The following is a 9,002-nucleotide window of genomic DNA, read 5'->3' on the forward strand; positions in this document are numbered from 1 at the left end:
GGTATTAAGATGCGTTTTGAGAAATCCGATTACAAGTGGTCAGCGCTAAATATAGGTGTAAATGGGATCTAAAACCCAAATGTGTGTAAAACCCACCAGTGATTGGTGCACAAAAACCTAATATGGAGGTGGTCAAAAATGCATGTGAAGTGCATTTTGTATTTTGAGTTGTAAATGCTTATCCGTCCTGAAAGCGTCCCGGAGAGTAGCGAGGCACCCACCCATCACCTGTCAATCGACCGCTTATCTAAAACAAGATAAAACAAGATATGCCGGTTACGTACGGATTTAAAAGGAAATATCAGTCTGATCCGTAATTTTGAACAAGCGCATTGAAATACATGCATGAGAACTTCATGGAAACCTCTGCAGTGAGCCTGGTATCAATTTATTGGTTCATATTGGATCATATTGGAAGTTCAGTTAATACAGGTACTCCATTAAAATAATGGGGAATTCTGCTTGAAATGTTGCATTTGTGCTTAGATTAAATTAAACTGCATGAGTGCAGTATTTTTGTGCTTTTTTGTGCTTTTCATGCAGTAGCACATTGACACAGTATTTTGTAATAAAAAAATCTTTGGGATCATTAGGGATGTCTGTAATTTCTATTATTTATATTCTAAAAATGCAAAAACATTTATTTTAGGGGTAGGATTTGGGTTATTCTATAGTAATTATAATTATATTTATTTTGTATGTCTACATTTAGATAGCTATATAAACATTGTTAATTAATATTCTGTATATGAGTCACTGTAAAAGACTAAAATGGTTGGAGAGAATCCAAGTGCAGAAAATGTATTAACATGTGCAAAAATGTTACCATATAGGATCAATATTAGATCTCCTTGGGCCTATATGCAGGAACCATCTTGAACATGAGAACATAAATAATTATTAAATAATTGTTGAATCATTTGTTCCATGAGCACATGACCAGTATTACATATATTATGTAACTAGTTAAAATTTGGCACATAACATTTATTGTAATGTGTGCTTTACCAGAGAAGGATGGACTCCCCCAGCTGAGTCTGGTTCTTCAATGCTTATACACTGTTGCCTTTGGCTTGCTGGATGAATCATATTTTTGATAAAGCTGCTTCAAAACAATATGTATTCTAAGATGTGCTTAACACTTAAAACTCAGGAGAGGGATCCTTCTGGTGGCATGGAGGGTGGTCTTAAGGCCCAGATCACAAATCTCATGCCTATCATCATAAAGTCAGAATGTGTGAGTAAATGTGTTTGTGTGCATCATTGCCATTAAAATAAAGTGCAAAGTGGCCCAGACTTGATGATGCCCTAATATGTGAGACTGCACACATTTAAATCTCAACTTTAAATAATCTGTTGAATAGTTGTGTGTAGAGCTGCTAGGGTGAGGGTTTTCCTACTCTTTGCCAGCTTTGTTGCCGCAGCATTGGAGAGGAAGGTTGTGCTTCTCTGGCTTTAACTCTGAGATCAAACCCCTCACACCTGAGAGAACTGGATCTAAACTATAATTAACAAGGAGATTCAGGAGTGAATTCATTCTCCACTCTACTAGAAGATCCACATGGTAAACTAGAGAAACTAGATTTTCTTTCTTGATGTAGATGTGGTGGACAGTGATGGTGGCATAGTGGGCTAAAGCACTGCACTTGTAAGCAGAAGGTTGCCGGTTTGATCCCCACAGCCACCGCCATTGTGTCCTTGAGCAAATCACTTAACTCTGGGTTGCTCAGGGGGGATTGTCCCTGTAATGAGAACTCTGTAAGTCGCTTTGGATAAAAGTGTCTGACAAATATGTAAATGTAAATTGTATGATGTGCCACAAAACAAAGTCCTTGATTGTTGATTGTAAACAACAACAAATGCCCCTACAATGTCTTTGTAAAATACTTGTACATTAATACATCTTTTTTTGAATTTTGCATATTTAATGAATGTGCATTTGTGTCAGTAATGTTTTAGACATTTCAGCATCATTTTCTGTAAAGCTGCTTAAAAATGATTTGTTCTGTGAAATGTGCTAAATAAATACAATTACTTGAATTGTTTTTTGAAAATATATGAGTTTTGAGACTATTCTGACAGCATACTGTAATATATGTAATATAATTTTCTATATGATTATTGGGAGAGCTCTCATCGCATACAAATGGCCAATAACTGAAAATGTGATGCACTGACAGTGTACATCACAATGATGGACAGTGTTTTCGGTGTAAACTCACTGCAGTAAATTGGTCAAATGCAGAAGACCATGGTGAAGATTTCACTTGATGCAGATTACTTTAACACATTTAGTTTAGGATTTAAAATCTGGTCTTTTGCATTGGCATTTCTGTGGTAATAGATCTGGATGAACACGTCTAGATGTTTGTTCCACCAGCAGATGGCAGAAGTCCACAAAACACAGTCGCTTGACTAATGCATAGTCTGCTTTTGCCAAAGTAACCAAATAACTCATAGAAGTCAGAATAACCTGAAGTAAATCAATGTATCTCACAATCTTAGGGCCATTAAATTCAGATATATTCAGGCCTGACTTTTTCGGCACAATGACACACAACACGGTGCAAGGATTGCAAACACACACACTTATGCATTACAGTAAACTGTGCAGGTTGCCTCATTTTGAGTGTATTTTTAGCTCACAGACACACAAGACATGTGGGACATGTTTACCAAAGGTCAAGCCATGAGTTAAACTAGTTCAACAGTTCAACTTTCTCTCTAAAGTTAAAGGGTGACTCACGATAACTTCAGGCTGTTAGTGGACCAAAGACAGCAACAATCATGCCATGGTCAATCACTGAGATACATTTTTTCCCCATTCTGTTGGTTGATGTGAACATTAACTGAAGCTCCTGACCCATATCTGCATGATTTTATACATTACACTGCCGCCACATGATTGGCTGATTAGATAAGTGCATGAATAAGTAGATGTACAGGTGTGTCTAATAAAGTGGCCGGTGAGTGTATAGTATATATACAGTATATATATATATATATAAACAGTATACATTAGAACATACACAATTTTGTAAAGGTGCTATATCAGATAATACTAGCTAACTGTTAAAATACACCAAGAACACAACATATAACAAAACTAAATGTTACATTTTACAAATAGCTGGAGTGTCAACCAAACAATTAAAAAAGTTTTAAGTTTAAGTTTTAAATGTACGGTTGCTGTCAAACAAGGATATGACCAAATATTCAATGTTGCATTGGACCAAAGGTAAACATTTTATGAATTGTTCATTGAAAAATCCATATTGATTGACCACTAATCTGAAAATTAGGGGGGTCCATCCTGAATGTCTATGGTGATTATGGCCTAAGTTATATCAGGATATAACCTCATCAACTGTGGAGTTTTCTTGTTTCAGTTGGGTTAACATCTCAGGAGTCAATCCATTTGGCCTTTTGTTTAGTATGTGAAGGAGAAAATGCACTGTTGGCAGTGCACTTGAATATGGGAGCATTTCTCCTTGAGACCTTTTGACCACTGTTGGAGGCAAAGTTTCGGCTCATGGAATAAGTGTCCTTCCCCCATGCCCCAAACGTACAACGATGATGGTGCTGCTGTCCTCCGAGCCATAATGCAGAGCCTGGACAACACAAACAACAAATCAACAAACAATCTCAACTGAGACTCATAGAACAAGAATAGAGTCATCATTCAATACCTGTTCAGCGATGACGTTTGCTGCTTCATTGGGTTCATGGCATTTGTTGATGACATCACAGATCTCCTGATTGGTCATGATGAAGTTGATGCCGTCAGTCGTGAGAACCATGAAAGAGTTGTGAGCGTGATGCAACTACGAGACCACAGAACATGAGAGAAAATAACGATCCCAATGAATTCTTCAATTCAGTTTGACATTTCATTTGAATCAAGTGCTTATTAAATAATTGAAAATTACCTTTACAGTCAACATGAAAATTCTTCCTGGTGTCATGAAGAATACAATTTTCCTTGATATTTTGACATTTAAGAGGTCATTCTACTATAAAACATATAATTTTTTAATCACGGAAGTAGAGAATGAGGTGTTTTTGCAGCTTGGTTCAAATAATTGCAATTAAAGCATGTTATTGAAACCAAGCTGCAAAAACACCTCGTTCTCTACTTCCTCTGTGTTAGTTTAAAGGCACTACCCGTCTGTGGATGGGAGGTTGGCAGGGCCGGGTCGTGATGCTGCACACCCAGCCCCTAATCAGGCTAATCAAGCCCTTGAGAGGGATAAAGGCGACCGGAGGCAGAAGTTCCAGAGAGAGCATTAACGGACATCTGCCCGGCATGTGTTTGTGTTTGTCTTTTTGTTTAAGTTTATTATTAAATTATTATTTATATTTTCAAGCCGGTACTTGCCTCCTCCTTTTCCTTGTACCTAGTTACTCTGGTGCCGCAACCCGGGAAGAAGGAGGAATGTGCCAGGGTAGAGTCCTCGCCACTACCATCCACCCCAACGGAGCATCTGTGGCCATCCGCCGGGAGATGGAGGAGCCTGGCCGCCTGAGAGCAGAGGAATGGGCGCTGACTGTGAGGGGAGGAGGGGCTCCTAGCCGACCGCCTGGAACAATCAGGGCCGCTGCCAGGGGTGGAAGAGACCCCTACTAGCCGCTAGAACATGGCAGGGTTGAGAGGACTGACGACCACGAGCGGGGAGGGTCTCCTGGCCAACTTCCTGGAGAGGGAGAGCCGCTACCAGCGGCGGGGGAGACCCCTTCCGTCAACCGGAAAGGCTACATCCAAAAAACATGTAATGAAAAAGATAGGAATCATTCTGTAGTAAATGTGCTGTCACTTTTGACATTTCTGAGATGGAAATAACCTCATAAACAAACTAACTTTAGAGTGTTCCTCTACAGAAGCTGAAGAGTAATATGGGATGTACACATCTCACTCTATGGAGCTGTCATTTGAGGAGTTATTTGGTGTTAATAATAACACACGGATAAGTTATATACAGTACGCAGAGAGCTGTGATACCACTACACACATACCAGAACATGGCATTCCTGGACCGTAAGTGTGTGCGCACTTGAGAAGCTTATCCTTCTCAAGTGTGCAGCAACAGTTGTGTGAGATTACCATCTATTACCATCTATTTGCATTAGTGTATATCCATTCCTTAGCCAGTGTATTCAGCATAAGTTGCATATTTATAGCTAGTGATGTTCGAAAGCAAATTAATATGCTCATGCAGCTGAGAGAAACATATAAACAAATCAGAAATCTGATTTCAATTAAATGTTTTTATCTTCACTATAATACGATGACTTCAGATCGTTCACATTCTTGCACTAAAAAAGGCTAGACACACACACACGACACAACAAATACAGTTTAACAGAAAGCAGTTGTCTCAAGGTGCTTACAAAGTTATTTTTACTTAGACACAGCAACTAAAAAACAGCGCTTCTGTACGAGACGCTGAATAAACAAAAACAAAGTGAAACAAAGATGTTTGTCTAGCACATGTTTACATAGAAAAACAAATGGATGATTGCAAAAGCGTTCAGTGTGAACAGCCCCTTACAGTTGGTGGAGGTTTTTGGCCATTGAGTCTTGCACACTAGTAAGTGTTTCTCAGATGAAGCAATGAGTTGTTGAAATGCTTTATCAGGAAAGATGATACATTTGGAAATGTCTGTCTCGAGATCCTCACGTTCGGTTTCAGTCTGTTGTGTTCTGACTGATTGAACGGCCCCTGTCCTGTGCTCATAGTCTGAGCCGCTTCACCACCGAGTTCAGCCGGATACCACTGCTATCTGAGAATATTGCTACTCTACATACAACTGTACTGAATAAAAACAACATGGTATTTCACTGTTATTATGAAGCTTGAGTCTGGCATAGTAGGAATCAGTGCAAGTGTAACACCATGTGAACTGTCTATTGAAGCGTTTTGTCCCATCAATTTTCTTTTGACTTAACATTTGAGAACATGGACATTATTAGAGAATTTATGCACATTAGTTGAAAATGAATTGCTTTTTTTAACAGGGAGGATAGGAATATTCTATCTCTATTCTACCTCTAGCTTCATTTGGTCAGGTTTAGGCTCAGCAACATTATGCACCAAGTTAGCTGACTACCTGAATGTACTGAATGTTATCAATGGATTTTTTCTTCCCTGACGGCACTTCCCACTCTTTTGACCAATGAAATTCGCTAATTAATCATTTGTGGACCGTTTTAACATATTTATTCCCTCAAAAGAATGATTTTCTCACAAGTCAGAAATAACTTTGATTTGCTAGCAGGTTTTACTCTACACAAAAATAAAATCTAGCTGATGAGATCATTTCAGGCAGAAGAAAGCTATATACATTTCCATGACTTTTTTAGGCCTTTTTCCAGGTTTTCTATGAAAAAGGAATGGGTGCACAACACCCATTTGTACCTCTTTTTCTCATCTTTTCACTCTGGCATGTGGTCGTCTGTGAGTTTGCAAGCTTTGCCTTTCTGCACAGAAGAGCGCGACTGTTGCCAACACTGCCGACTACCAATTCTATCCCGTCTCTTAGCAATGCAACAGTGGTTGTGGAGCCCACCATCATGAGAGAGGCTGGTGAATGAACAACACAAACATTTTACTGATAGTTTACAGAATGATTTATCAAAGCATTGTTTAATTTGTATGCTGTTTTTCATACCGTTGCTGTATATCTGCAGCTCTGCGTCCAAAGCAGCGTCCACCTGCTAGAATGCTTTAGACAAAACTATCTCTAAATCTATTTCCACTTCCAAACAAGCTCTACAAAACACAAACACACAATATCATGCATTACACTTTTAAGAACCATGTAAATGGTATATTACTATAATTTTGTACCATGTTTCTTCAACTTCGGGCATTTTAAGCACTGCTGGATTTCTAATACATAAAGTCCTGTTAAAAAACATTTCACACATTATTTTTACTTGTTGAACATTCAACTAAAAGAGTATCACAGGAGATTTATGTCATTTTTGCTATGAAAATTAGCATCACAGTGTCATTTCCAGTGTATCACAAATTCTGTAGTGTTTACAGAATTCTGTGCTGGAAATGTGGCTGATTTTTAACCATTTTTAAATAAAATAACAGACTTCTTTGTCTTGCTAAGGCTAATTTCATAGCTAACATTTTATGTATCCTATATAAATACAATTAAATAAAATTTTCACATTGGACACTTCTGTCCATGTCCAAACGTGAGCTGCTCCACCAGACCCAGGGCTCAGCCTGCACCCGGGCACACACACACACACCTGCCTGGACACACACTTACACTCTGACCCACTGAGGACAGACTGCATTGGAGCAGATGGGAAAACGACACGGCCAAGACTGACATTGAGAGTGAGCAGTAAGATGGTCTTTTCTCAGCACACTTCAGATGGTACTCTGTCCTAACCTGTGAACAAAATACATCCATTTATTTAGTAGTCTAAAGTGCACCCAATTTTTTTAGAATCACCCATGCAAGGGCGTACAATTGTACTTGGTTGTCTTTTTTTTTTTTTTTATCCCCTTTTCTCCCAATTTGGAATGCCCAATTCCCATTACTTGGTAGGTCCTCGTGGTGGCACGGCTACACACCTCAATCCAATTGATGGAGGACAAGTCCCAGTAGCCTCTGCTTTTGAGACCATCAATCCGCACATCTTATCACGTGACTCATTGTGCATGACACCATAGAGACTCAGAGCATGTGGAGACTCATGCTACTCACAGCGATCCACGCACAACTTACAAAACGCCCCATTGAGAGCGAGAACCACTTATCGCGACCACGAGGAGGTAACCCCCCTCTACCCTCCCTAGCAACAGGGCCAATTTGGTGGCTTAGGAGACCTGGCTGGAGTCACTCAGCACACCCTGGATTCGTGCTCGTGACTTCATTGGTGGTAGTCAGCATCAATACTCACTGAGCTACCCAGGGGGTTTACCTCTCCCCATTCTCCCAGAATCTATGCCCCTGCACCCATTTATAAACAGGTGATTATAACTGTGTGTGTCTTGACCTGAACAGCCCTTTTGATATCTTTAGGTCAAGTTCACGTGCGCCCGGTGTGTGTTACTGCTGACCTTTGCAAGAGGGATGTTTTATGTCAAAATAAACACATGGGAATGCAAAACCATCAGGATGATGTCACAGGACCATAGGACACCTATCATCATGACAAGAACCTGATATTCATAAACATGGATTGTAATCTCTTTTGCATTACTTGGGTATCATATAGGTGCTATAATAATAATAAGCTTTAATAAACATGTAAATAATACATTATTTATGATTAATTATATTACTAGTAGGCCTACTATTAAAACAACAATTAACAATAATAATAATAAAGTAAAAATTATTTTAAAAGCTTTATTTTTAATTATATATTCAACTATATTTGTCTTATTTTAACAGAAACCAAAATTTCCACCTAATAGCCTAGTTAGACCATGGTAGTAAGTTTTTAAGTTTTATAAAATAATAACATGACATTGCCTCTTCACTATTAATATAATTTCAGACTATATCAGTTCATCAGGTGCACACAAACTGCGTAAAAAAAGCCAAATAAATTTTAAACTCAAATGTCATGAAAATGCAACGTAGGCCTACCTGCAGTTTTAACTTTCCATTTAAAAGATGACAAAGTCGGTGTCCATCCCCCCTAAAAAGTGCGCCAATGCTCTCCTGTCCCGCTGCAGTGACAGTAATAAGTGTCACACACTCTTATTTACCAGCAACTATGAGAAATAAACGTGTCTTCTTTCAGGGGGCGCTAAGTGAATCAGACAGCTGAATCCTCCATTGAGCCGCATTAAAATTATTATTTATTAATTATTAATATATAAGTCTTATTACAGACTAATCTACACTGAAATGTATAATCGATTACGTACATGAGATACAAAAATGAATATCTGTGGAGCAAATACTAGAAAATGATATAACATATTTATTTATATTTTCCACAATACTCATAAAAGAAGATGATT

The 9,002-nt window shown here is 38.5% G+C and overlaps 1 pseudogene; it reads right to left on the reverse strand.

Annotated features, from left to right (window-relative positions):
• Positions 1-2,537: 2,537 nt before the first annotated feature.
• Positions 2,538-5,735, reverse strand: LOC127618959 (uncharacterized; annotated as a pseudogene).
• Positions 5,736-9,002: the final 3,267 nt, after the last annotated feature.

The sequence above is a fragment of the Xyrauchen texanus genome, chromosome 25 (genome assembly GCF_025860055.1).
Source record: "Xyrauchen texanus isolate HMW12.3.18 chromosome 25, RBS_HiC_50CHRs, whole genome shotgun sequence".
NCBI classification, from domain to species: Eukaryota; Metazoa; Chordata; class Actinopteri; order Cypriniformes; family Catostomidae; genus Xyrauchen; species Xyrauchen texanus.